Source organism: Peromyscus maniculatus, chromosome 16 (assembly GCF_049852395.1).
Source record: "Peromyscus maniculatus bairdii isolate BWxNUB_F1_BW_parent chromosome 16, HU_Pman_BW_mat_3.1, whole genome shotgun sequence".
Lineage (NCBI taxonomy): Eukaryota > Metazoa > Chordata > Mammalia > Rodentia > Cricetidae > Peromyscus > Peromyscus maniculatus.
The window spans coordinates 58,899,735-58,924,927 of NC_134867.1; the positions used below are offsets into that span (position 1 = coordinate 58,899,735).

The 25,193-nt window shown below is 50.0% G+C and overlaps 1 long non-coding RNA gene across 1 annotated transcript; it reads right to left on the reverse strand.

Moving 5' to 3' along the window:
• Positions 1–13,130: 13,130 nt before the first annotated feature.
• LOC143268922 (uncharacterized) lies at positions 13,131–19,458 on the reverse strand. The gene is made up of 3 exons (XR_013045138.1): positions 19,277–19,458; positions 13,390–16,411; positions 13,131–13,233 (listed from the first exon to the last, which is right to left on the reverse strand). It is a non-coding gene; the product is annotated as an uncharacterized LOC143268922 (long non-coding RNA).
• Positions 19,459–25,193: the final 5,735 nt, after the last annotated feature.

Sequence of the window (25,193 nt, forward strand, 5' to 3'; positions counted from 1 at the left end):
TGCTGGTCTCAGTTGATAGTCCTCTGTAGTAGGACTACACAGCTACACCCTTGATTCTAGTGGACACAGCATTCTTCTCAACCTCTTGACTTTGAGTCAGCGGACACATGGGAAATACAACGTTGATTGTCTATAGGGGGAAATCCAAGGGACTTGGCACTTCTTACACATCTGCCCCTAGAAACACGGGATGGGGGTGGTTCAGTGATAGAACACCTGTGTAGTGTGTACAAGGCCCAGTGTGTGTTCTATCCTCAGGACCAAAACCCAAACCCAAAACCAAAATTTAGAAACAGTTCCCAAACAAAAGGCTAAATCCTAAAATGTATCCCATAGGTGTCCCGCTGACCCTGGAGAATGGGAGACACTGTTGAGCTGTGTGTGGCCATCATTTCCAGAGATGGATGTTGGCAAGACACAAATGCTTATTGCTTATTTCTATAATCTACTGTGTTCCAGGATGGATGGTTTGTTCCAGGTCATTCTGTGTGACATGGGCTGGCCACCCTGGTGTGGAACACAGGGTCACACTCTAGGGATTCCATGTGTAGGCTTCAGCAGCAGGGTACTGCCATGGCCTCACAAGCCTGGGCTTTTGTTCCTAGTCTCCATCCCTCTGAGCTCTAATCTGCTTCCTTAACCGTCTTCTCATTTTCTAGGCTTGGGGCTTGCCAGGTGAAGGAGCACTACAAAATAATAATGGTGGTGGCCTCAGCCGATTCCTGGAACCGGCCCCTCCTTTCTCAGCACCCCCAAGTCCTAGACAGATCCCCACAGCTGACATTCTCTATGGATAGATACATCCCATGTTTCCAGGTAGTTACTGTGAGGACACCACTCGGATGAGAAGCAGGATGATCGCATGAGCAATCTCAAGCCCATCACTCCTCTCTCTTGTCAATATTCACCAGCCCAGTCAAGAGAATCTTCTCCTGTGGATGGAGATTCCCCTTTCCATCAAGAGAGCAACATCAAGGAAATTTTCTTAAGACTGAATAATTAAACTTAATGTCAATTTTTCACTTTCTTTTTTTTTTTTTTTTGTTTTTTTGAGACAGGGTTTCTTTGTGTAGCTTTGCGCCTTTCCTGGAACTCACTTGGTAGCCCAGGCTGGCCTCGAACTCACAGAGATCCACCTGCCTCTGCCTCCCAAGTGCTGGGATTAAAGGCGTGCACCACCACTGCCCAGCTCAATTTTTCACTTTCTATGATAGCCTAAAATGAACCCAAGTTCATTCTTCAACAAGGCTGATGACTGGCCTACTCTTCCACTTGACACGTGACAGACAGCTCCTAGTGAGACATTTCTTACACTTGACACGGGACAGCACATAGCGAGGCATTTCTTTCAGGAGCCTGAAAGAAATCAGGTCAACATCACCTCAGGTCAACACATCCAAAGCCAAACTGCTGATCTCAGAGTTCCAGAATCCTTCACCTCAGTCCTCATCTCTGTTGAAGGCCAGCCTATCCTCTGGCTCCTTGGACCATTTCCATCCTCCCCGACGTTCCCTTCTCTCCAGCAGTCCACTATTTCAGCAGGTAGCCATCCCCCCCGAGATGTGGTTCCTCAGAATCTTGGAACAGGCCGCCATCTCCAGCAGCAGTTTCCCAGGTTGCGGTCCTGAATTTGTCATCCCACAATTCTCCTCTCCACCCATGGCGTCTCCCTTAAGCCCTGGACCATTTTGCAGCCATGCAAGCCAGAGTGGCTTGTCTCTATATCCTTCTCGGTGGCTTCCTGGCTCACTCAACCAAACGGACAGGTGGAAGGGGGCCTGGTTTGCTCCGACATCTGGTCCCTGCTGACCTCATCTCCCACCTCTTGGCCCTTGTTTTCTCTCTCTCTGACCCACTAGTTGTTGGCTGCTCCCACAACATTCCAGACACACCCCACACTTTGGGCCTCTGCCCTTGGTGTCGGTTCTGCTAAAGATCGCAGCAGATCCCCCTTTGGCGGCAACTGCCGGTTCCTCTTATCCAAGCAGCATATAGCAATTTCTGACATGCTAAATGATTTATTATGCTTATCATTTCTCCACGCTACAAGATAAGTGCTGTAAGAATAGGATTCTTCTTCTCATCACAAGTACTCAGAATAGTGCCTGGTAGACAGATGCTCACCAAACACCCCTTGAACAAATGAATAAACAGTTGATTGCATGACCAGCACCATCATTTAAGGGCAGAGACCCAGAGGGTTCATGCTGAAGCCTCCCTGTGTCCTTCACATCAGAACAACGCAGATACAAGTTTCTGCCTCTTCACTATCCTGCAAGTTTGCCCAACTTAGGCCACCAACTCAGAGACATTGGAGAGGTGAGTGTTGAGGCATCCTGGGCCTCAGCCCTGGTCTCCTTTTCTTTCCTTTCCACACCCACCCTGCTGGTTTCTCTTGAAAGTTGAATCTTAGTTTCTTTCCCTTTAGTGTGGATGGAGCTGGCTGACTTGCTTCTAAGACTGGACTGGCAGATGATGAACCAGCCTACCTCCATCTTAGATAAAGACATCATATAATGAAGACAAACTAGGTTCATTCCTGTTTGTGATTAAATCTCTGTTTCTCAAGGATTGGGCTGTGCCCCACCTGTAACCTCAACTACAAATGGTTCTGTTCTGCCTGTTCCAGGACATGGCAGCCATGGCTTTGTTTCAAAAGGTTTTATGACTGCCTGTTGTTATGACCGCCTGTTGTTATGACCACCTTGCAGCCCAGTCTTTGTTTCAGGAGGTTGTTGTGACCACCTTATTATGTTTATGCTCTGCTCCTGTAACCCTGCCTATTGCCTGCCAAATCCCCCATTTGGACACCTGATACTCCTGACCTATAAAAACTGTTATCTCCCCACCTAGCCAATGCTGATCTCTTAAACCTTGACTTTAGGGAGAGGCAGCTCGTGTACATGAATTAAAAAAAAAAAGTCTGCTTTAATGAATTTGGCCATGATGATTAGACTTGGTCTTTCTCCTCGTATCTGTGGGATTACCAGCAGAGGAGTGGCATCTCACTTCTGACCTGGAGAGAACTTTCACCAGAGCTGGAGGAAGTAAAGGGCTTTGAACAGAGCCTCAGACAACGTAGAAACATTTTAAGTTGTGATGTTGTTCTGGTCTACTTTCTGGGAAGCTCCGAGATTCCTTTTGGAACATACTGCGTGTGGGTGTGTGTGTGGGGGGGGGCGGGATTCTCCTAAAATGGGGAATAAATAGGCACCTGGTATTTTAGGCAACAGCAGCAAGGGATGGTAATTGTTCAGATTCGTATTGTTTGAGCTGACAGCCTCTGTAAAATGAAAAAGGCAGGTTAGGTCAACTAGTGGAAGAAGATGCCTGGCTACATGAAATTCACCCCAGCCTGACAGCATCTATTTAAATTCACAGAATTTGTATTTAAGGAAGTATGTTGATATCGTGACCACTTTATTTTAAAACACAAATTTTGGCTTTTTTTTTTCAGAATAAAATTAATATTAAATAAAGGCCTTAAGCTTGGAAGTTTCTTAAATGGGTTTGGTGATTGAAATGTAGTAAAGCCGCACCGGGCTCAGCTGGGGTCAGCATCATAGCTGGGTCCACATGTGTCCACAGCCCTGGGTCCACATGTGTCCACAGCCCTGGGTCCACATGTGTCCACAGCCCTGGGTCCACATGTGTCCACAGCCCTGGGTCCACATGTGTCCACAGCCCTATGTCCAGACGCCTTTGTTCTGGGGTTAATATTCTTTTCTTCATCTTCAGCTCACCACAGGCCTTGAGAATTTTGAATTTTTAGTCAGTCCTCAGGATGCTTATCACCAGTGTGAATGGCTATTGCCTCAAGGGTAAGGAGATGTTTCAAAAGCGTCGGGGGAAAGTTACAACATGCTTCTTGTACCTCGTATTATTTATAGTAAAAAGCAACTGAAACATTTCCCTTTGGCCATGGAGGCAAAGGGTGTGGCAGTCCTGTCAGTGAATTTCAGAGGCTATTTCAGATTTTTTTCATACAGATCTAAAAGTAGCCTCATGTGTCCTTTTTCCATATCCTTTAAAAGAATTACACCTGTAAGCCTGTAAACATACAGTAAAACTTCTTGAGAATAGCTCTTACTCACTGGACTACAAATCTGAATGTTTCCATGTATATCTTGCAAATGTGTAATAGAAAATTCATTTTTAATTAAAATTAGATAAAATGGTTACATTTCCCAAACACCTAGCTGTTTGGACAAACACATACCCTGCCCTGTCTGTTTGTCTGTCTGGAGTCGGGCTCATGCCATCTCTTGTCTGTCAAGGCTGGTAGACTTCAAGATTTCTATTGTTTTATAGACCCATCATGAGCTTGGTCTCTGACTCAGCCAGGGTGGAACAGACAGAACCCTCAACTCACACCAGCTGTGATGAGCTAATAACTTTAAATCCAGGCTAGCAGAGGAGACTGAACTTTCTCCTCCCTGGCCTTTCTTGTGTTATGACACATAGGGCCCCCGAGCCTTCCTGGAAAGTACAACAGAACTCGTCTCCATTCCATAGCAAAAAAAAATCCCACTCCAAGCACTGTGGTAATGATTCTGTCAACCCTTGCTCCAACCCTCTTAAGAAGGCCTGGCTTTATCCAGGTCACAGATGAGAAGCTGGAGACCCTTGGAGCACCACTGACATTATACAGAGCACCACTGACAGTATATGGAGCATCACTGACAGTATATGGAGCACCACTCACAGCATATGGAGCACCACTGACAGTATATGGAACATCACTGACAGTATATGGAACATCACTGACAGTATATGGAACATCACTGACAGTATGTGGAGCACCACTAATAGCATATGGAGCACCACTGACTGACAGTATATGGAGCACCACTGACAGTATATGGAACATCACTAATAGCATATGGAGCACCACTGACAGTATATGGAGCACCACTGACAGTATATGGAACATCACTGACAGTATGTGGAGCACCACTGACAGTATATGGAGCACCACTGACAGTATGTGGAGCACCACTGATAGCATGTGGAGCACCACTGACAGTATGTGGAGCACCACTGACTGACAGCATGTGGAGCACCACTGACAGCATGTGGAGCACCACTGACAGCATATGGAGCACCACTGACAGTATGTGGAGCTTTGACTCACTGCTCTGTGACTTACTCATCCTGTAGGGGAGATCTGGCCACAGGAGGAGAAGTTTCCACATCCCCAGCAGCCCCAGTGGCAAGAAGAAACTGTATAAAATTCCACTTTCCATCAAGATTGGATAAACTGGATAAATTTCCTAAACACATAGTAGCTTGACAACACACACACACACACACACACACACACACACACACACACACACACACACACACTCTTGGAGACTTGGAGTAAGGGACTTGGGGAGATGGCTCTGTGGGTAAGGCACTTCTATGTGTAAGCAGGGTCTTGGGGTCTATGGAAGCTCCCGGGCCAGCACGTTTGTCTTAAGCAATGGCTTAAAGACGAGAGACCATGCCTCAAACAAGGTAGAAGGTGAGGACTGACACTAGTTATCCTCTGATCTCCACATGCACATGCCCACACTTACATGAATCCCAGCACACACACACACACCAACCCAGTCCACAAGGTAACGCTGGCACACTGCAGTGCTGCGTGGCTGGGTCTGGGGAAGCCTTCCCGGTCTATCACTGACAGCTGCCTGTCCGTTTCCACATTGAGGCTTTCCTCCCCTGCCCCCTGCCCTCCACCCTCCCTCTCCCCTTGACTTCAGGTGCACATGAGCTGCCATGAGTGCTGCCATGTGGGTGATGAGCACAAAGCCAAGCGCACTCCAGTCACGAGCTGCCCAGAGCTCTGTGGAACTGCGGCGGCGGCGGCCGCCTAGAGGCCCTGTCACTTTCACAGGGGCAGGATTTCCCCAGCAGCTGCTTGTCTCCCCGGGGCTTTCTCAGCACTCTGAAAACAACACATCCTGGCTGGGATACAGGGGACGGGGCCAGATAGGTTCTGAATTCTTTGAAATCTCTAAGTATCTTCAAAAAAATAATCCTGGTGGGTAGGTGTGAGAAGTCTTTAAACGGTGGCACCTTTCCCACTGAGCTTAAATTAGAGCTTTTCAAGGGAAATTGAATGAAAGTATAAAATATGTAAATACTCTTCCTTCTATAAAACAGAAGTTTCATAGTTTCAGGCCCCCCTCCCCGAGGTAACATCGTCTGTACAAAATGGTTCTTCTCCCCAGCTCTAGGCTTCATTTGGCATTGACTGTGACCCTAGAGTTCCACTCCCACATGCCTCTGTTGGATCCTGTGGGCCCCTGGCTGCATTTACAGCCTCCCTGCTTGCCTTCCGGTGTGGGATTTTTGGAAGGTTAGCATACACTGCCTAAGGCTACGCTTTTAATCTGAAAGGTAGACGGAATCCTGGAAGAGGTGGCTCAGTTATGAGGCGGATTTTCATTTCCTTCAGGCCTCTAGGTCATCAGGGAGGAAGAGAGGAGAGGAGAGGAGGCAGGAGGTGAGGTGGACAGGTACTACTCCCTGAATGGCTTCGCTTGCTGTCCCAGAGGCTGGATCGCACACTGGTATCTCCCAGGGCTGACTTCAAAACTGAGCGAAGCATGTGCTGCTGGACCTGCTTTGGGGAATAGGTCAAAACGCTCCTCAAGTCTGTGTTAGAGTTTCTTGGAGTGGGGCTTGCACACCTGTTTTTTTTTTTTTAATGGAATAGAGACTCGTGTGTGTGTGTGTGTGTGTGTGTGTGTGTGTGTGTGTGTGTGTGTGTGTTTAATGGAATTGAGACTTTCTGGTGTGCTTTCCAGGAAGGGCTTTGGGGCTCTGAATGCCATAACATGAGACTTAAGCAAAGGCAATGCTTTCCTAATACACGTTCCACATATGACTGTGACAATGTTCACGTCACACCCTAAGGTAAGCAGAGGCAGCAGGTAGCTGGCCCAAGCCTTCCCTAGCCAGGCTCTCAATTGGGAGGATCAATGCTGAGACACGCTCACCCACTTAATGAATACGTTTCCCTGAAAGGTTAGAAAGGCCAGCGTCAGCCCGCTGTGAAATCTGAACAAATGACTCTCATTGCTTTCTTCCACGGCTGCTTCCTCAGCTCCAATGCAGAGCTAATGTTGTCTGCGACATTCTAGTGGTCATAACTCATGAGCTGACTCCAATATCAGCCCACGCGGGTCAGGATTTCTGCTGTTCTCTGGCCAGCTTCAATCACAGATTTTTACTCATATCTGGTAGAGACAGGTCATGTCAGCAGGCTGTGTATCTGTGAGCATGTGTGCTTGTGAGTGCATGCCGCTGTGTGCATATTCATGTGTGCCCATAGGCATGTGTGTGGGAGTTCATGTTTGTGTGTGCATGCCTGTGTGTGTGTATGTGTGTGTGTGTGTGTGTGTGTAAGTTCTTCCATCCTAAAGATGGCAAAACAGAGGCAAATCTTTCACACAGAAAAACTTCTGTTCTTCTCAAATGTAACATCCAAATACTGGTGTGTTGGGTCCTAAGGACAACTCTATTGTTTAAAAAGCAAACACCGATAATCTCATCCATCGTGAGTCTCTGCGTCAGCCCCTGGTGACAGCTTACCGCTCCCTCTGAAACCCTGTTCTCTGGCCTTTCCACCCACCAGACACCTCCCACTGCCTCAGCACCGGCTGCTGTCCATAAATGACACAGCCCAGAGGAAAGCCTGGGCGGGCTGTGACTGGGGGTTTCAGCACTTGCTGAAGGTGACTGAGCCACCAAGGAGGGGACAGGACAGATGTAGCTGGGGACAGTGGTGAGTGTAAAGTCCAAGTAAACACAGCCAACGCCTGAAGAGTGGGGGAGGTTTCTTTCACCCAGCAGGCAAGAGCTGGACAGTTATTCCCAAAGCCAGCCATGCCACCCTCCAAGAAAGGAAGCGGGGACCTTTATCCAAGGAGCCTTTACAGACTCTCACTGGGGTTGGTCCATTCCTGAGCCTGCTCAGTGAAGGGGCACATTCTTGAGCATGCCCAGTTTAAGGTCATGATTTAAGAAGACGGTGGACACATTTTTTGGGTGTGCTTAATCCAAGGTCACGGAGCACATTTTAAGAGATTAGATTGATGGGCGGGAATGCTCCCTAGCTTGCTCAGCTTGCATCATAAAGTTTTAGCTGAAAAGGAAGGGGGAGGATGCTGACGGCACATTCGTGTAGGAGTTTGCGTTCACCGGCGAAGTTTGGACTCAAAGCGCGGAGCATGGGGACGAGGACGCCTGCTCTCACTCCAGCGCTCTTCTGCCTTTCCAGAATTCGTCTGGGGGAAATGACTGTTGTTGTTGTTTTTGTATCTGAGGGCTAAATAACTCTTCACTGGGGAGGAATACTTGGTCTTTTTGTTACACCCCTCAGGGCCTGTGTAACAGGACTGCGGGAGCTGCTAGAAGGTCGCCCTGCACCCAAAAGCACAAGTAGGAATTCGGGCCCGGTGTTCTTGTCCGTGATTTACGGAGCCAGCAAGCTGAAACGCCACCCAGTGCCAACGGTGCCGCCTTAAATACCTGCTTAAACACGGTGTTGGCGGTGGGGCCAGCTCCACCCTCCGGTCCGGCTCACCCCAGCCTCCTGCGGTTATAAAGAGTATGGAGACATTGAGCTGGCACTGGACCGCGGGGGATACTGGTGGGAGGGCTGAGTGCTCCCATGGGAGGCTATAAGGCAGACTGAGGGCGACAGATGCACACTGGCCAGATTCGTATCCCTCTGACTGCACGGAGTCCGCACACACGGAAAATCACGCCCAGGGGAGCAGGAGGAAAAGGAAGAATGAAATGAGACGGACTTCCTCCTTTAGGGCTTTGCTCTGCCAGCAGGTACTTGCTGAAGAGCTGGGAGGCCGCCCCCCCTGCCTCCCTCTGGCCTCTCTCATTTCTTCCCTGTCCCCCAAGGCCTCCTCTACCCCTCTCCCCTTCATCCCTCTGAGATCCCAGCAGAGCTGTGTGCTCACCAGGGGATTTACTTTTCTGACACACACAGAGCCCTAGAGTGAGTGATGTCACCAAAAGAAAAAAGAAAAAAAGAAAAGAAAGCCCCAAACCCAGCACCATGTTTCACAACAAAGGCCCCGCGGTGCTCTCACCGGAGGGGAAATTTTAAAAGTCATTGAAGTAGGAAACGCGTGACGTAGCACATACCTGCTCCACGGAAACAACTCGGCCCATCGTCTCTCCGCCGGTGACAAATTTCCAGCCGACAGAGGGGCAGGCTGGCTGTTTTCCACTCTCCCAAGACCTGGGGAATGATTTGGTCCCGGTGAACTTTGGGAAAGCGCTGGAGAGGGAAAGGCAGGTGTAAGAGGTGCCTTTGGCAGGGGTGCAGGGGAGCAGAGGCCACCAGGGAGGTACCCTGGGCATGTGAGGTTCCCCTCATCACACTGCAGATTTGGCGTGAAGGGAGTAACAGTGATTCAGTATGCCAGGTTCTCAGGGCCTGGTGTCTTTGCAGAAAGAAAGAGGCGCAATTAAAACTGCCTGCGGCTGTTTGAAGACTGAATGGAAAGCTTTTCCTCCTTGGGGGGGGGTGGCGAGGGCTGGAGGTCACACAGGCCTGGCTCTAGTGTTCTGCAAGGTTTGGGGTTCCCTGCACATGGAGACCCTCTGTGGAAAGAAAGCATGGTGCCCTCAGCTCTCCAAAGCTCCTATTACTTCACTGCATTTCCCCCTCAGGTTTCTATGCAAGCTTCGTCCTACATGAAATAGGTCCAGAGCCTCTGAACTTTGCTGGCTCTTTCTCTCTTACTACCCATTTGCAAACGGTGTGCGTGGGCACGTGTGTGTGTGTGTGTGTGTGTGTGTGTGTGTGTGTGTGCGCGCGCGCGTGTGTGCACCTCACACATGCTAGACAAGAGCTCTACCACTGAGCTACATTCCAACCCTCTGTGTTACTTTTTATTTTGAGACAGCATCCAAGTGCTCAGGGTGGCTTTGAACTCACCCTAGTCAGGCCATGAGCTTCTGATCCTCTGGCATCAGCCTCTCTTGGAGCGGGGGGTACCCAAGCCTCGTTCATTTTCAAGCTCTACCTCAATCTAAGGGTCAGCTTTGCCCTGTCCTCGGAGGGCTAAATTTCCTGTAAGCCTGCTTGGTGTGCGCCCCGAGCCAACCCCTTCATTCCCATTCCTTTTCAGTCTTCAAAACACTCCCACAGAATCCGGCCCACTTACGGATGAAAAAACTGAGACTGAGTGATGTTAAGCTGACCCCACAGCTATCGAGTGGAAGGAAGGTCTGGAGCCAGAATCTGTCTGCCAGGACTTTTCCTTCTCCACGTGTCTTCAGACTGTCTGCAAACCTGTTACCTCATGGTCCTGCTTGCCTGCCTTCTCTTCTGTCAGCCATACAAGCAGTCTCATCCATTTGCACGGCCATTCTTCTCTTCCGTCCTGGTCAGCTTGATGCCAAGCGAGCAAGCTTGTGAGGATGGGGAGGATGGCCAGTGGGGGAAGCCAAGAGAAAGGCAGGAACCCACCCAGGTCCTGCCCTAGAGCAATCCACTGAGCATCTGCTGTCCTACGTAGCCTGCCTGGGCTCACTTGTATCACCACAGCCTCAAAGAACACTCTTGGACAGAGGGGAATGTTTGCTGAACACCCGCTGTGCCCCCAGCCAGAGAACCAGATTCAACAAAACTGAAAGGATGTAACTTTCACCCCACAGTATATGGAAGGTGGAAGGTCCTATTCTTTCTGTTCTGAAATTCTTTAATGGATGCCGTAACTTCAATATAAAGTGTCCCCCCCAAAGGCTCACGTATTGAGGGCTTGCATGGTCACTAGCTGGTGGATCCAGTCACCATGCGGATTCTGACCACCTCAGTGGGCTTATAACTTCATGACATTATTGAGAGGCAGTGGGAGGTGAGGCCTTGAGGACAGACGTCATTGGGGCTGTGTCTTTGATGAGCATCTTTCCTCTGTGCCCTGTCCCTCTCCCCTTACTGGCCACCATGAGGGCAGCATCTCTTTCCCCTTGCCCATGATGCTCTTGCCTCACCTCAGGCCTGAGAGCAATGGATCCAGCTGACCAGAGACTGAAATTTCTGGAACTGGGAGCCAAAAGAAATCTTTGCTTCTGTCCAGTGGTTTCCCTTGGGTGTTGGCCACAGCAATATAATCTGGCGACCACGAAGACGAACACGCTTAACCTTCTGTGTTCCTTTCTATGTTACATAAACAACACCGGACACTCTTGACAGGATATCTAGCTTGAAAATTTGTACTCTGTTGATATGGTGATCTTATATTAAAATAAAGTACTGTTCCCTCCCCTGACCTAAGATGCTACCTATTCTGTAATGTGATTTTCAATAATAATAAAATAATAATAATAATAATAATAATAATAATAATAATAATGCATGGGTTTTTTTAGAAGGTTCAGAGTTCAAAGCACATTTGTCCTTGTGCCTTACCTGATTTTAGTTTTCATCTTTCTCTCAAGTGGGACAGACATCTTTAACTTTGCTTAGAGACAGCAAAAAAGCTCAAAGAGACCCAGCAGGATGGATAAAGGGCAGGGCTAACCTCAGCCTGGACGGCACACTGAATCTACCATGTCTGAGACAGCAGCAGTTGTTCTCTGCACATTATCATCTAGCAAGCCTCCCACTGGTGTGAAGGCCAGATGGAATGTTCTATTCGCAGACCCTCTTCGCCATGGGATGAGCTGGCTCAGGGGAAATACCTGGGGGCTGGAAGACACCCACACGCTCGTGAGCGGCAGGAAATTAAGACCGAGGCGCCTGCAGAGGAGTCTGTGAAGGTCTAGCATGTGCAGGCGCTGGGCATGCATGGGTGGGCTGAGCACTGTGACATTTCACCCTGCCTACCACATCTTTTGGTGGAAAAGATTTGTAGCGCTTTGGGAGAGAAGCCAAGTGGGAGGCAGAGGCAGGCTCCAGGTAGGGGCAGCAAACCTTCATCTGGGTTTGAGCCACTCGGTTTTCGTTGGCTGAGATGTCCTGGATGCTGGCAGAGGGGAGAAGGGCAGAGCTTGTGTGTTTGTTTTTAGCTGACTCTCATGTATGCCCCACTTCATATTTTAAGAGTCACCATTTTCATAGGAATCTCATGAATATAGAAAATGCTGCATCCAAAGTAGGCATAGCTCCATCCTTCTCGGGGGACTGTCAAGGTGGGCTCACCAAGCCGAAGAGCAGCTCCTGGGGGTCTTTCAAGTGCCATGTTTTTTTTTTTTTTTTGGTTTTTCGAGACAGGGTTTCTCTTGTGTAGCTTTGTGCCTTTCCTGGAACTCACTTGGTAGCCCAGGCTGGCCTCGAACTCACAGAGATCCGCCTGGCTCTGCCTCCCGAGTGCTGGGATTAAAGGCATGCGCCACCACCGCCCGGCCAGTGCCATGGTTTTTAGGACAGGGTACCACTCTATTTGGAGCACACTCCTCCTACAGTGGCCAACTCTGATTGGTGTATCAGAACCTAACTCATTTCCACTGCCTGACGGAGCCTCTCAGACTTCTCAGGGCTCAGCTGCCACCTTATTCCTAGCTTGTCTGGTACCCATCCTGTTTCTAACCCCATCTCCTTGTCCTGTGGTGACCTGGCACCTGTCTCTGTGTGGGAACACTTCTGGAGAGGGGCCCCCTGTGTCTCTATGTGGGAACACTTCTGGAGAGGGACCCCCTGAGGTGACTGTTCACCTGTCTCTGTGTGGGAACACTTCTGGAGAGGGGCCCTTGCCATATCCATTTTTACCGTCCCAGCATCCTTTGCTGTGCCAGACACACAGCAGGTCCCCTGAAGAGCATCATTTGACTGGCAGTCTGGAAGTCAGACCATTAGGTCCAACTACGAAGCCAAATCTCAGCTAACTGGGGCCAGGATTCAAAGATAAGGCTAGTGTGATTCACACAGACTCCTTAAATGGCACTAAAGGTCACCGGTGACATCTTGGTGGTGTGGTCCCTGAAGCAAACAGCAGAGCCTTCAATCACTGGGGTTTAATCACTGTTGGGTTTGGACCATTTTTTTTTTTTAAACGGAGGATAGTGGCACCACTCTCTCTTCCAGGAGATACAGGAATGCCATTTGGTTGGTGTCTTAGTTAAGAGTTTCTATTGCTTCGATGAAACACCATGACCAAAAAAGCAAGTTGGGGAGGAAAGATTTATTTGGCTCACACTTCCACATCACTGCTCACCACTGAAGGAAGTCAGGACAGGAACTCAAACAGGGCAGGATCCTGGAGGCAGGAGCTGGTGCAGAGACCATAGAGTGCTGCTTACTGATTGCTCCCCATGGCTTGCTCAGCCTGCTTTCTTATAGAACACAGGACCACCAGCCCAGGGATGGCTCCACCCACCATGGTCAGGGCCCTCCCCCATTGATCACTAATTGAGAAAGTGCCTTACAGCTGGATGTCATGGAGGCATTTCCTCAACGGAGGCTCCTTCCTCTCTGATGACTCTGGCTGTATCAAGTTGACACACAAAACCAGCCAGTTCAGTTGGGTTTAAGGCAGAGGGCACTTAAGGTCTTCAGCCTCACTTCCTTGAGTCCAAGTCTGCAGAATTTTGTGCTTGGATGCTGTCTCAGGGCACTGTGTGTGCTTAGAGTAAACACATAGACCCCTGTAAGACAGGTTTCTTTATTGGCATCTTTGGATAAAGAGAAGAGGCTCCTGGAAGCCTCCACTCACTAGTCACAGACAGCACCTGACAATGCTTAGGGGATCTGAGTCTTGCTAAGGGGGGCAGGTGCTGAGTCCCATGTCTGGAAGCAGCGGCTGGATAATGTTAGTGTCACTTGGCGTCTTGGACACCACTGGACTTCTCAATTCCCTTCGTCCCTGCTGTGATGTGAGCTTACCAGCCCTGCCTGCTCGTAAGAATCCCAGACTAAAGTGCTTATTGACTGTTGACATTCCCTCCTGGGAGGGGACAGTCACCGGCTCTCCCCTGAGAATCCGGGCACTCCTCCCAGCCACCTGCATACAATCCTGTTTTAATTGCAAGCGGCATTGTGATCCCAGGAGTTGAGAGAGTTTTTGGAATTGGGGAGGCGCTCCATTGGGGCAGCTGTGGGAAGCCATCATTCATGCTTGGTGAAGAATTCTCACGAGGCTGTGGTAGTCCTTCGCCCATGCTCTGTGGGGAAGCCCAGTCCACTTTTCAGCTGACCAGAGTGGACTTTGGTAGAATCATACTTTGGTGTGTTGTTAGGACCTTGTGAGGAAGGGTAGATGTGGACATGGGCATAGACATGGGCGTGGATGTGGATGTTATTTGTGTCTCCCCAGGGAAGGGATCCTCACAACAGTTTGTGATGCACTTTTAGCATCAACAGAGACCTTGAACCTTGAAGTTTGAACACTAAAGTTGATTGTTTTACATGTCCAACCTTTCAGCTTCTCTGGCCATGTTGTTGTTATCTGCAACATTCCAGCTCAAGAAATGCACACTCCAGTTATTAAAAAACAATTGCAAAAACCACCCAAACCCTCCTCACAGTGTTTTATGCAGGTTTATGATTGTGTGTTGGTCCACATCCATAGCTGTCCCGATCTGAAGGTTAGACACCCTGGAACATCGTGGTATTTAGATTCAAGTATTTGGTTCCTTGACAGTAAATTGAAACCAACCTTAATCATGTATTTTTTTTTAAACAGTATTTTTTAATTATTTCTTAGTTACATGTACATCATCAGATCCCTTGAGTTACAGGTGTTTGTGAGCTTCGGGGATGGGAACCAGACTCAGGTCCCCTTTGAGAATAGTACACGTTCTTAACTGCTGAACCATCTCCCCTGTTCCCCACTCTGTGGCCTTGCCATGCTCCCTGTGAGATGCAGGAGAGAGAGAGAGGTATTCCCAGGTGACAAACACTGCTTGGGGACGCTATGCTCCCAGACAGACACACTCACCTTCTTGGAGGCTTCACTAACTCATTAGACCTTATTTAGATTTTTGCTCGAGTTTCTCTGCTGTTTGTGGAGCTTGGGAACAGGGTGTACCAACGCTGGCTGAGGAGAGTGAGTTCCTGTCACTGTCCCAGAGAACCCAGCACTCACTGTCTTTCACATCCTCTTTGCATCTTCCAGCCCCTCTGACCACAGTCAGGTCCCCACTGCATGAAGTTTCAAACAGATCCCTAAATGCACCGGTTTCTGTTCACCGCCCCCACTTCCTCTCTCCTCCTTTCCTCTCATCTGTGTCCCGCCATCCTACCATCTCGCCATCCTGGCTCAGCTACCAGAAGCCAGGTGCCAAGAGACTTTGGCCACAGGGGTCTGGGCTGTGCGCGCAATTGGTGCCCCTAGGCTTTTCTCCTTCTGCGACCCACTCCTTCCGCTGTGTAGACAGATGGTCGCGGTGTTACCTGCGATTCAGAGGCTGCTGGGACGTGGGGCTTCACGACTGCATGGCCTTAGTTCCAATAGGAGGGGAGGCGGCGGGGGAGATTGTGTCTGCCTCACACTGCTGCGGCTTTCCTGTAAGGACTCCCAACAGCTGTGCAGAAGCAGAACCTGTCTAGACGGCCCGGCCGGGCCTCCCAAGGCTGGGAAAGCGAGTCCTCCCGCAGCCTCGGGGCGGGAGGGGCAAGGTTGCCCTCTACAGGCAGCCGTGGGTTCTGCTGGTCCTTCAGAGCCGCCGACTTCTCTGTTCTGCCTGTGTAGACGCGAACTAGTGTCCAAGGTAGCCCGGAATGGGGCTTTGAGAGAGGTCCTGGGGTAGGGAGGGCTGCAGTGCGATCCTAGGAAACCGCCCCCCACCCCCACCCCCGCTTTCTGAAGCCACTCTGGTTTTCTCGGTGCTCTCTACTGCCCGGAGCGCATCTCATTTCTTCTTTGCCCCATGGCCATGCTAACTCCACTCCGAGCTGAGGTTTTGGTGGGGTTGAAAACAGGTCTGGGGGCCCTGAGTTTCTCACCGTCGGAGTGATCCGCAGTCCGGGGCCTCATTGGGGTAGTAGCCGATGCATCCCTGCCTAAGGTGAGGACTGGGGAAAGAATGAGCTCCGTGGTGGGCTGCATCTGGCCTGCCTGTGCTGAAGACCCGGAGGTCGGGGCAAACGTTTGTCCTGCTTGGGGCAGGTGGACACCTTCAGGCCGATCCGTTGGGAAGAATTTAAACAACCCTCTCAGGTCGGCTCCTTGTTGCTTTTGTGACGTTTTTGCTTATGTCTGATAGTTCCTTTTTGGACTACATCCACATGGTGCCATAAATTAACCAGGTAACTCGGTGAACAATTCCATCAGATCCATGCAAAGTGTGTCCCAAACAGCACTTAGGAATCTCTCCTCCTTACTGTTTGTTCTGCTCCACAGCTGGCAGGGAGTTAGTTAGCCTAAATCAGAATAAACATGTTGATCGATGAGACTCCCACACTCAGACCAGTGATGCAGGGTCAGGGATGTCTGCTTGGAGGATCTATCTGTAGGCAGGTAGATGGAGAATTGTCCTAAGTGAACCGTGTCGGAAGCATCCATAACAACAAATTAATAAGCCATGTCAGTTTCCTTGGCTACAAATTTGCCAAGATCCTCATTTCCCTTGATAGTTGGCCATTGGCCGTCCCAGGTTCTTTGATTCTGCTCTTAAATGCTCACACTGACTCAGAACACATCATACACTGCATACAGTAATATGTGTGTGTGTGTGTGTGTGTGTGTGTGTGTGTGTGTGTGTGTGTGTGTAGAGATGCAGGTTATAGAGGGTTAAAGAGGCCCTGGTGGTCTTCCAAAAGGCCTTACTGAGGGCAGAGGCACATCGAAGGCACAGAGGTAAAGGGCACCATTGCAGTGGCCAGGTGTAGGCTAATCTAGTTGCAGAGATACTGAAGGTGCTGGGGGAGCCTCAGAGGCATCTGTGGATGGAGCTGGATGGGCGGACCAGTGGATGAGTGGATGGCTGGATAGACAGGTGGACAGTAACTAAAGTGGCCCACGGCAAGCAGTGGACCCTCCTGGATTGCAGCCCCAAGGACAGCTGTGAGTTTCCTGCTGGTGAGTCCCTGGTAGCGCACAGGGTGGTCAGGTGACTGGTGGATGGTGCCATTGACATCGTAGTGTCAGTGGCTCTAGCTGGTGCCCTGGCTGCAGGGGACAGAAGGGGAACCCGGAGGGAGGGGTACCCGAGAACCCTGAGGTATGATCTGTGATCCAACTATATCTCTCAGCCTCCCCTAGACATGGTCACCTGTAAAATTGATGGCTGTATTCTCTCCTACATGTTCTTGCTCCTATCAGACACAGTTTTCTGAACCTTTATTTTTTTTTTATTTTTTATTTTTTTGGTTTTTCGAGACAGGGTTTCTCTGTGTAGTTTTGCGCCTTTCCTGGAACTCACTTGGTAGCCCAGGCTGGCCTCGAACTCACAGAGATCCGCCTGGCTCTGCCTCCCGAGTGCTGGGATTAAAGGCGTGCGCCACCACCGCCCGGCCCCTGAACCTTTATTTTCTCATGAAAGGAAATGAAACTATCAGAGGTTGACTGGGAGACAATTTATGGAGGTGGGTGAAGAGTCGTTGTCCCTTCCTTGGGGCTCAAATATTCCTGCTTTGCTTATAGAAATGTGTGGGCAGCATTGTTTCCAAAGTTATATTGGCGTGCTTGTCCTGGATAGTGTGTCCCACAAGGGCGGGGACTGTCTTCTTCTTCAGTGTCCAGAGACAGCCTGGCACAGAGCAGGTTTTTATTATTGTTATTGTTATTATTATTATTATTAAATTATTAATACAAGCAGTTTCTTTGTATGAATGATTAGCTCCACAGACAGCGGCAGAGGTTAGGGATCATGTTGGCTCTGTGGACTGCATTGGCCTTACAGAGAGGCCATGCTGGAGAGGTAGCTGGCGGTAGAGAGGCCTAGAGAGGTCTGGAAAGGCTTCCTGGAGGAGGTCCATTGGGAGAAGACCCAGAGACGGCGGTAGAGCGGGAGGCTGGAGTAGACAGGGATGTTTGGGTTCCAGGGGTTAAGAGAGGAACGATTTGGCTGACTGACAACATGAGGCCCAGATCCGCCACTGTGGATGTGGCCTCGAATCTGTCAGCACGTGCCTCCCAGCTGCAGACCCCCCTCCCTCCTGCCCTGCCCAGTGCCTCCTTTCCACTCACACCCTTCACTTCTCCTCCACGGTGGCCCCTTGCTCTTTCTGAACAGCGGTAGGTGGAGAACTTGACAAACACCCGCTTGCAGAGGACCTTAGGGTGACCTTTATATTTGCAGATTTTCGTGACGTTTGTAAATGCACCTCTGTTCTCACCTCCCCTCTCACTGACCTCTTGCTTGAAGAGATTTGATCACAATCTCCATGCACCATGCGCCTCCTGCTGGCAATTACATCATCTAATGGCCCTTTCCTAGACTTGGGCAGACAGGGAGCTCCCTAGACAACTGTCTACAGAAGGAATGTTTGTATTTACCAGGCGACAGACAGTTTCCTAGGGACAGGCACATGTGCTAACTTATTTTCTTACAGAACTCCAGGAGGTCAGTACTGTTCTTATTCTCATATTATCTACGAAGAAAGCACAGAGAGGTAGGAATGTGCCCAAGACCACACAGGCAGGGATCAGTCCAGGTGAGCCTGCTGGTCACAGCATGGACTCTTTGACGATGGATTGATGGCTAACGCATGTTAGCTATTGTTTGCAGTCTCCTGAGAGGTTACCAAAGAAAGAAATCCAACCTTATAAGTAGCAGTTACAATCACTCACAGTGTGGTATCAGTGAAAAGACATGTATACAAATAACTGTAACATGGGGGAGAATATTCTGGAAGAGTGCCACTCCTGCTGTGGGAGTGCAGGGAGGACACAGGAGTTCCAGCCCAAGGCGAGGCTGCCGGGAAGGTGGCATTCGTGTTGGTGGAGGTGGGGGAGGGGAGGCATATTCTAGAGGAAGATGAGAGAGAGAGAGAGAGAGACAGAGAGAGAGAGAGAGAGAGAGAGAGAGAGAGAGAGAGAGAGAGAGAGAGAGAGAGAGAGAGAGAGAGAAGATCTGACACAGGGCACCAGGGGGCCAGACTGTGTCCATACCTTATCAGAGTTCCCAGGAGATTAAAATCAAATGTGGCCACAGGGTGAACCCTCATCCACAGGACGGAAATATGTGTGCAGGCTCAGCTGCGGGGGCACAAATTGCCTTCTACAAGCCAAAGAGTGAAGTCCTCAGAAGAAATCAACACAGCCAACACCTCGACTTTGGACTTCTGGGTTTGGAGCGGGGAGGAGACACACGTGGATGTTTTAGCTCCATGTGTGGCACTCTGCCACGTGGCCACGGAGAACTGACTCACCCGTGTCCTGCTCTGTGCCTGCCTGTCTTCAGCAGAAGCCCAGGGCCATCTTTGGTTATCCGTGCGTCTGATTTACGGCCTCTGTCTTTGGTATCTAGAGCAGCTCTACTTCCCAGCATTCCTTGCGGCTGTGACTTTTGCTATTTTCCGCTAACTGCTAGACAAGTGAGCTGGGACACCCCTTCCTCTCAGCCCTGCTGGGACTTCCTGGGAGCCCAACCTTCTCTGTGGGGCTCTCTGGCCTCTGGTGTGCCTGTGGATGCGAGTGATCTACCGACCGCCCCATCGCATAGGGTGTGAAGTTTTTACCGGCACCGGCTGTGTGGATTCCTCTCTGCAGCTTTGGACCCAGTAAGGGGCCCGGATGTGATAGGTGTGCAATCATTTTATTTTCGAAATAATGATGCGTGCTTATGAGGGGAAGGAGACTGACTCCCAAGAGAATTCTGTGTGCCACCCCAGCCTCGGGGACTTAGCAAATATGTCTTTTTCTTGAACATGGCAGGCACTCCAAAGTTTGTTCAATATACATAAATAAGAGAAAACCTGTCTTACTTAAGCAAAATGACGAGTTTCTAGTAATTGCCATCCACCACGTGGATCGCTTGGTTGGGCAGTCTCAACTCCAGCACCCCGGGAAGAGGGCAGAGGTGCGCAGGGAGAGCTCTCTTCTGCCAACAGGGCGGGGCCGCCCCCTTTCTCATGTTGGAACTCTGTTCCCTCTGGTGGTCAATCCCTGAATTGCAATGGACATTTCTGAGGTGCCAACAAACAGGCTGGATAGGAACATTTTAAAGCCGGAGGGATCTTAAGAGGCCTGTGATTATTTTTCCAGCTGACTACTGTAATAAATTTGGGAGAATCTGAATATTGTTTGAGGTTTGGTGACCATCTAATAAACCTAAGCAGATTGTGGACTGTGAAGGTGGTCAACGGCTAATCACAGATGAGACTCTATGGTTCTGTTCACACATCTGTGTTTGTGTTCACAGCCTCAATGGTGCTAATGACTACAATTGAATCTCGGGAGACTCGGTAGAGTGGGGGCGTCCTGTGCCGACAGGAGGCTGTGTTTGGAAGCCGTGCACAGCACTTCTGGGGTTAAGTGTGCCCTGTGTTGTGTAAGACAGTGAGAGAGGATGGTTCCAGAGGCAGCCCCGCGCCCGCATATTAGTTTTGCCAACTGAATTCTGGTGACAGTGGTACAGATGCGACCCCACCCAGAGGGATGCCAAGGCACCCCTCCATCCCACGTGCCTGAAGTCTCAGGCAGTCCCAACACCATATACGACTTTATGTTATTCTGATTCATATACATGTGTGGTAAGATTAGTTCACAAACTAGGCAGGTTAAGAGACTAACAACAATAAGCAATAATAAAATACAATATTTTAGTGATGTGCTGTGATAAAATGTATGTGACCATGGTCTCCCTCAAATACCCTGGTTCCCTGTTGTGCTTTAGGAGTCCCTCGCTCCCTCCCTCCCCTTCCCTCCCTCTCTCCCCCTCCCTCCCTCCCTTTCTTCCTTCCTCCCTCCCCTTCCCTTCCCTTTCCTTTCTCCCTCCCTCCCTTTCTTCCTCCCTCCCTCCCCTTCCCTTCCCTTTCTCCCTCCCTCCCTCCCTCTTTCCCTCTCCCTCCCTTCCTCCCTCCTTCTTTCCTTCCCTCCCTCCCTTCTTCTCTTTCTTTACTTTTAAGACAGGGGCTTCACTTTGGCCCAGATTAATCTGGATCACACTATGTAGCCCAAGCTAGCCTCACACTTGTAGCAATCCCCCTGCCTCATCCTTTCAAGCGTTTAATGACAAGCATGTGCTACCATGCCTGGATAACTTTTTAAAGACAGGATCTCAGGTGTTCCAGGCTGGCCTTGAACTTGCTTTATGGACAACGGTGAGTTTGAATTTCTGATCTTTCTGCCTCCACCTCCACGGTGGTGGGTTTGCAGGTATATACCTCCATGCTTGCTTTACATTGCTGGGGACTGAACTTGGGACGCTGTGCATCCTAGGCCAGCATTTTGCCAACGGAGCTACATCTCCAGCCCTATAATAATGTTTTGGTTTGCAAATATAGCTGAGTCCTTCACCGAAGGGTATCTACTGCGTTTCCTTGTGTTCTACAAGCCTAAATTGTTTATCATTTATTTATAATTGTGTATTAAATTTTCCTAGAATTATTTTTTAAGTATATGGGTGTTTTATCTGTATGTATGTATGTGTGTGTATCATGTGTGTGCCTGGTGCCCAATGAGGGGCTCTGATCCCCTGGAACTGGAATTATGGATAGTTGTGATTTCCCATGTGGGTGCTAGGAATCGAACCCAGGTCCTCTGCTAGAACAAGTGCCCTTAATCCCTGAGCCAGCTCTTCAGCCCAATTGTGTATTTTTAAGATTCGCTTATTTTTAACACACAAGCAGCTTGCCTGTGTGTTAAGTACACTGCGGATGCAGTGCCTGGGGTGGCCAGAAGATGGCACCAGTTGGGTACCTGGGAACTGGAGTTACAGATGATCATGATGGCAGCCACGTGGCTACTGGGAACAAAAACTGGATCTTCTGCAAGAGCAACACATGCTCTTAATCTCCGAGCCACCTCTCCAGTTCCTAATTACGTCTTATGTGTTATTAGAGTAAAAATGAAATAATCCAGCATGTCAGTTCAAGTCCAACACCACTTTTCTCAACAGCATAAAATGGTATAATGAGGTCATGTCCAAGAAGAGCATATAATTACATGTTAGGCCTTGCAAATGTTCTGATGCACGGAGCACCAGCTAACAGTGAGCGTGGAAGGGGACTTCCCCCTCCCCTTTGAAGCTTTGGTAATTGAATTTGTCAAAATAAACTGACACTAGGCATGGGCAGAAAACAGACGATTATATTAACATGCAGGTGCATGGCAGTCACACAAAGTAAGAAGACCCCAGGAACGTTCAGATAACCAGAGCCTAGGGATCCCCTTCCTAGGGGAGAAGGAGGCAAGGACTCCAACTGGAGAAAGGGGAATGATTTTAGGGCTGGTGAATGGGCCTGTTTAGCATGGAGAGGGCAGGTTCCCTGGGTGTGGGGATGCCATAATCCTGGTTGTCTTCCCCAGAGCTGATGTTCTGAAGGACCGGTCTTTAGGTAGGAGGGGACGCCTTAGGGGAGTCCTCCAGCACAACAGTGCAGAAGTAAGAGCGCCTTCTAGTGGCTGGAGGTAGAGAGACCCCAGGCTGATTACCTAGTTCAGTACATCAAGACATCTTATCACACACAGGGGTGCCTTTTCTTGAGCCCCAGGGACAGCGTGGCAAGGCAAGGCACCAGATGAACAGTAGCGAGTGTCACCTTTTGTCACCATTTTTGTTGTATTCCAGAGTCCTGTGGGGAGATGAGCAGTTCCCAGTCTCTAGATTCGGGTCTACCCAGCTCTGGGCAGAGCCCCTGTCTTCCAGAAGTGGCCTGGCTGTTCTTCAAGCGAGTCTCAGGAGGAGGACATCTCATAAACACTCTGCCTGAGGGTCTTGTGCATGAGGACCCCAAGAAAACCTGTGCTGCCCAGTCTGCTCCCATAGTACCCGGCCAGGGCGCTCTTCCCTGGTGAGCTGCCCTCACCAACAGGGCTTTCGAAGCCCGTACCTGCTTGGTCATGCCTGCAAGTGTGCACAGGTGTGTGTACACATGCACACGGGAGGCCAGTGCAGGGCGGTGGGGCAGCTTTGTGTCTAGTATGGGTTTTTCAGATCACGAGCAATACTTATCTGGGCTCTGTGGACAGGACTGGGTATTCCCGGCTCTGTTTGGACACTGAGACTTTAGGTGTCTCCTGCCCCATCTCCAAATGCAGGCCTCTGGATTCTCCTAACTCAGGCTGGTCTATTCTGAATCTGGAGAGTGTCCTTTTGAAGTCAAATCTGGGCCTACAGAGGTAGACTTAAAGGGCTGATGACCTAAAAGCCTCAGGTGAGCTGAGAAATTTGGGACAGGAAAGTTGACGTGTTGATAACATCTTCTGAAGGCAGTTCGCATGAACAGCTCCTGAGATCAACATACCAACCTCCGTTGGAATTTACAGCTTTGAGGCTGCAGGGGACAGATCTGCAGATGGAATCCTTCACCCCCCGAAATTCTATTTTCTGTCCTATAAAACCTTCACACACACACACGCACACGCACACGCACCTCGGTGCACAGTCTCCACCCCCAAGAGAGATGGCTACCTATACTGTTCTGATTAAAGGGCGTCTTGCATCTCTAGAGGTTCGTCTTCTCTTTCTTTTATTTTCATGGTGCCTCCATTAATCTTGACCTAACAGAACCTACCTCTACAGCAAAAAGGAAATGCATGTGCAAAGACCACAGAGCCCCCGAAAACAAAGATGGCTCCTTCTCTGCTCCTGCACTGAAACCATGCACTTCCCCAGTCTGCGCCATCGCCTGATTCTCCCCGTACCCCTAGGCACTGGGTTGCTGGTCTTGTCTCTGGTTCAGGATGGCTGGCTCCTCTAACTGTGTCCAGTGTTGTCTGGTGTCTGCAGGGGCACGACCTGTTCTCTGGTACCCACCTGGGCTCCCTTACACTGCTTGAGCCCGGTTGCCTCAGCTACCATCTTTGCTGCGTCCCACTGGACCAGATGCCCAGGACCAAACCTGGTTTTGCAGTGACGGAAGGGGCTGGAGCCGGTGCCAAGTCACCGTGCAAAACGGCCAGGGTGAGAGATGTAGGGAGACCCCGAGAACCTGCTGTGAGTCCTAGAAAAGGTTAGGACGCTGCTCCCTCTCACAGGACTCAGAGTCAGAGCTGGAGGCCAAGTGAGGATTAACAGTTCCCAGGACCCAGTGTTGGAGCTGCCAACCCTCAGTGGGCCCTATTAGATGGCAGAGAATCCCAGACTGGGACGTTCAGGGAAGACGGTTCCAAAGTCCCACCGTGGCGGGAGTAGAGGGGGCACAGAGCAGGTGAGGTCTGTGGAGTGGAGGGAGGGGGCAGGATGCCGCCTGTGAACCTAGACCACCGCCTGTGAACCTAGACCACCGCCACCACAGTGGCTGCTGTTTATTGTCGTCCCCCCCCCCCCGGCCCTCCCCTCTTCACTGTCTCCTCCCTCTTCTCTTCTCCCATCTCCAGCCCCTCCCGCTCACTCGTCCCTCTTCTCTTTCTCCTCCTTCTTCCTCTCTCTTTTCTGCTTCTCTCTCTTTTTCTTTCTTTCTTCCTCTCTTTTTCTCTCTCCCTTCCTCCCTCCCTCTCTCCCTCCCTTCCTCCCTCCCCCTTCCTTCCTTCCTTCCTTCCTTCCTTCCTTCCTTCCTTCCTTCCTTCCTTCCTTCCTTCCTTCCTTCCTTTCTCTCTTCTCCCCTCCCCTTTCCCCCCTCCCCCTTCCCTCCCCTCCTCTCCCCTCCCTCTCTTTTTGGCATGTGTTACTGCCATTCCACAGTGGAATGGAAAGTATGTGGTTGAATTTGGATCCCAAGTCTGAGGGTGATTTATTTATTTTATCCCTTTTCAATTTCAGACATATGTTGCTATTTCCCTGGGAGTTCCCCTGCACCATCCAAATTAGATGGTCGCAGGGAAGAGTCCTTTGCAGCCGAGAGGACGGCTATTTCGGCTTTTCTGATTAAATTTGGCCCAAGGATTGCAGAAGTGTGAGGAGCTGCAAGTTGCTGGCGATGTATTTATTGTGGCCTGCAGCCACTGCAGTAGAAATGGAGTTTTGTTTGAGGCTGTAAAGAAACGGAAGAGGCCTGGGGACTTGTGGAAGCAGAATTTGGTGGATATCTCTGTAAAGGGCATTGAATATAATCCAGGTGAGGTGAGGCGGAGCTGGGCAGGACGTGGTCCTTGTAAGATGGCCACCTCCTCCCCACCCACCTCTACCAGTCTCTTTTGCTTTTACCCCAAGCCTCAGTCTCTCCTTCAATTCCATTTTTTCCT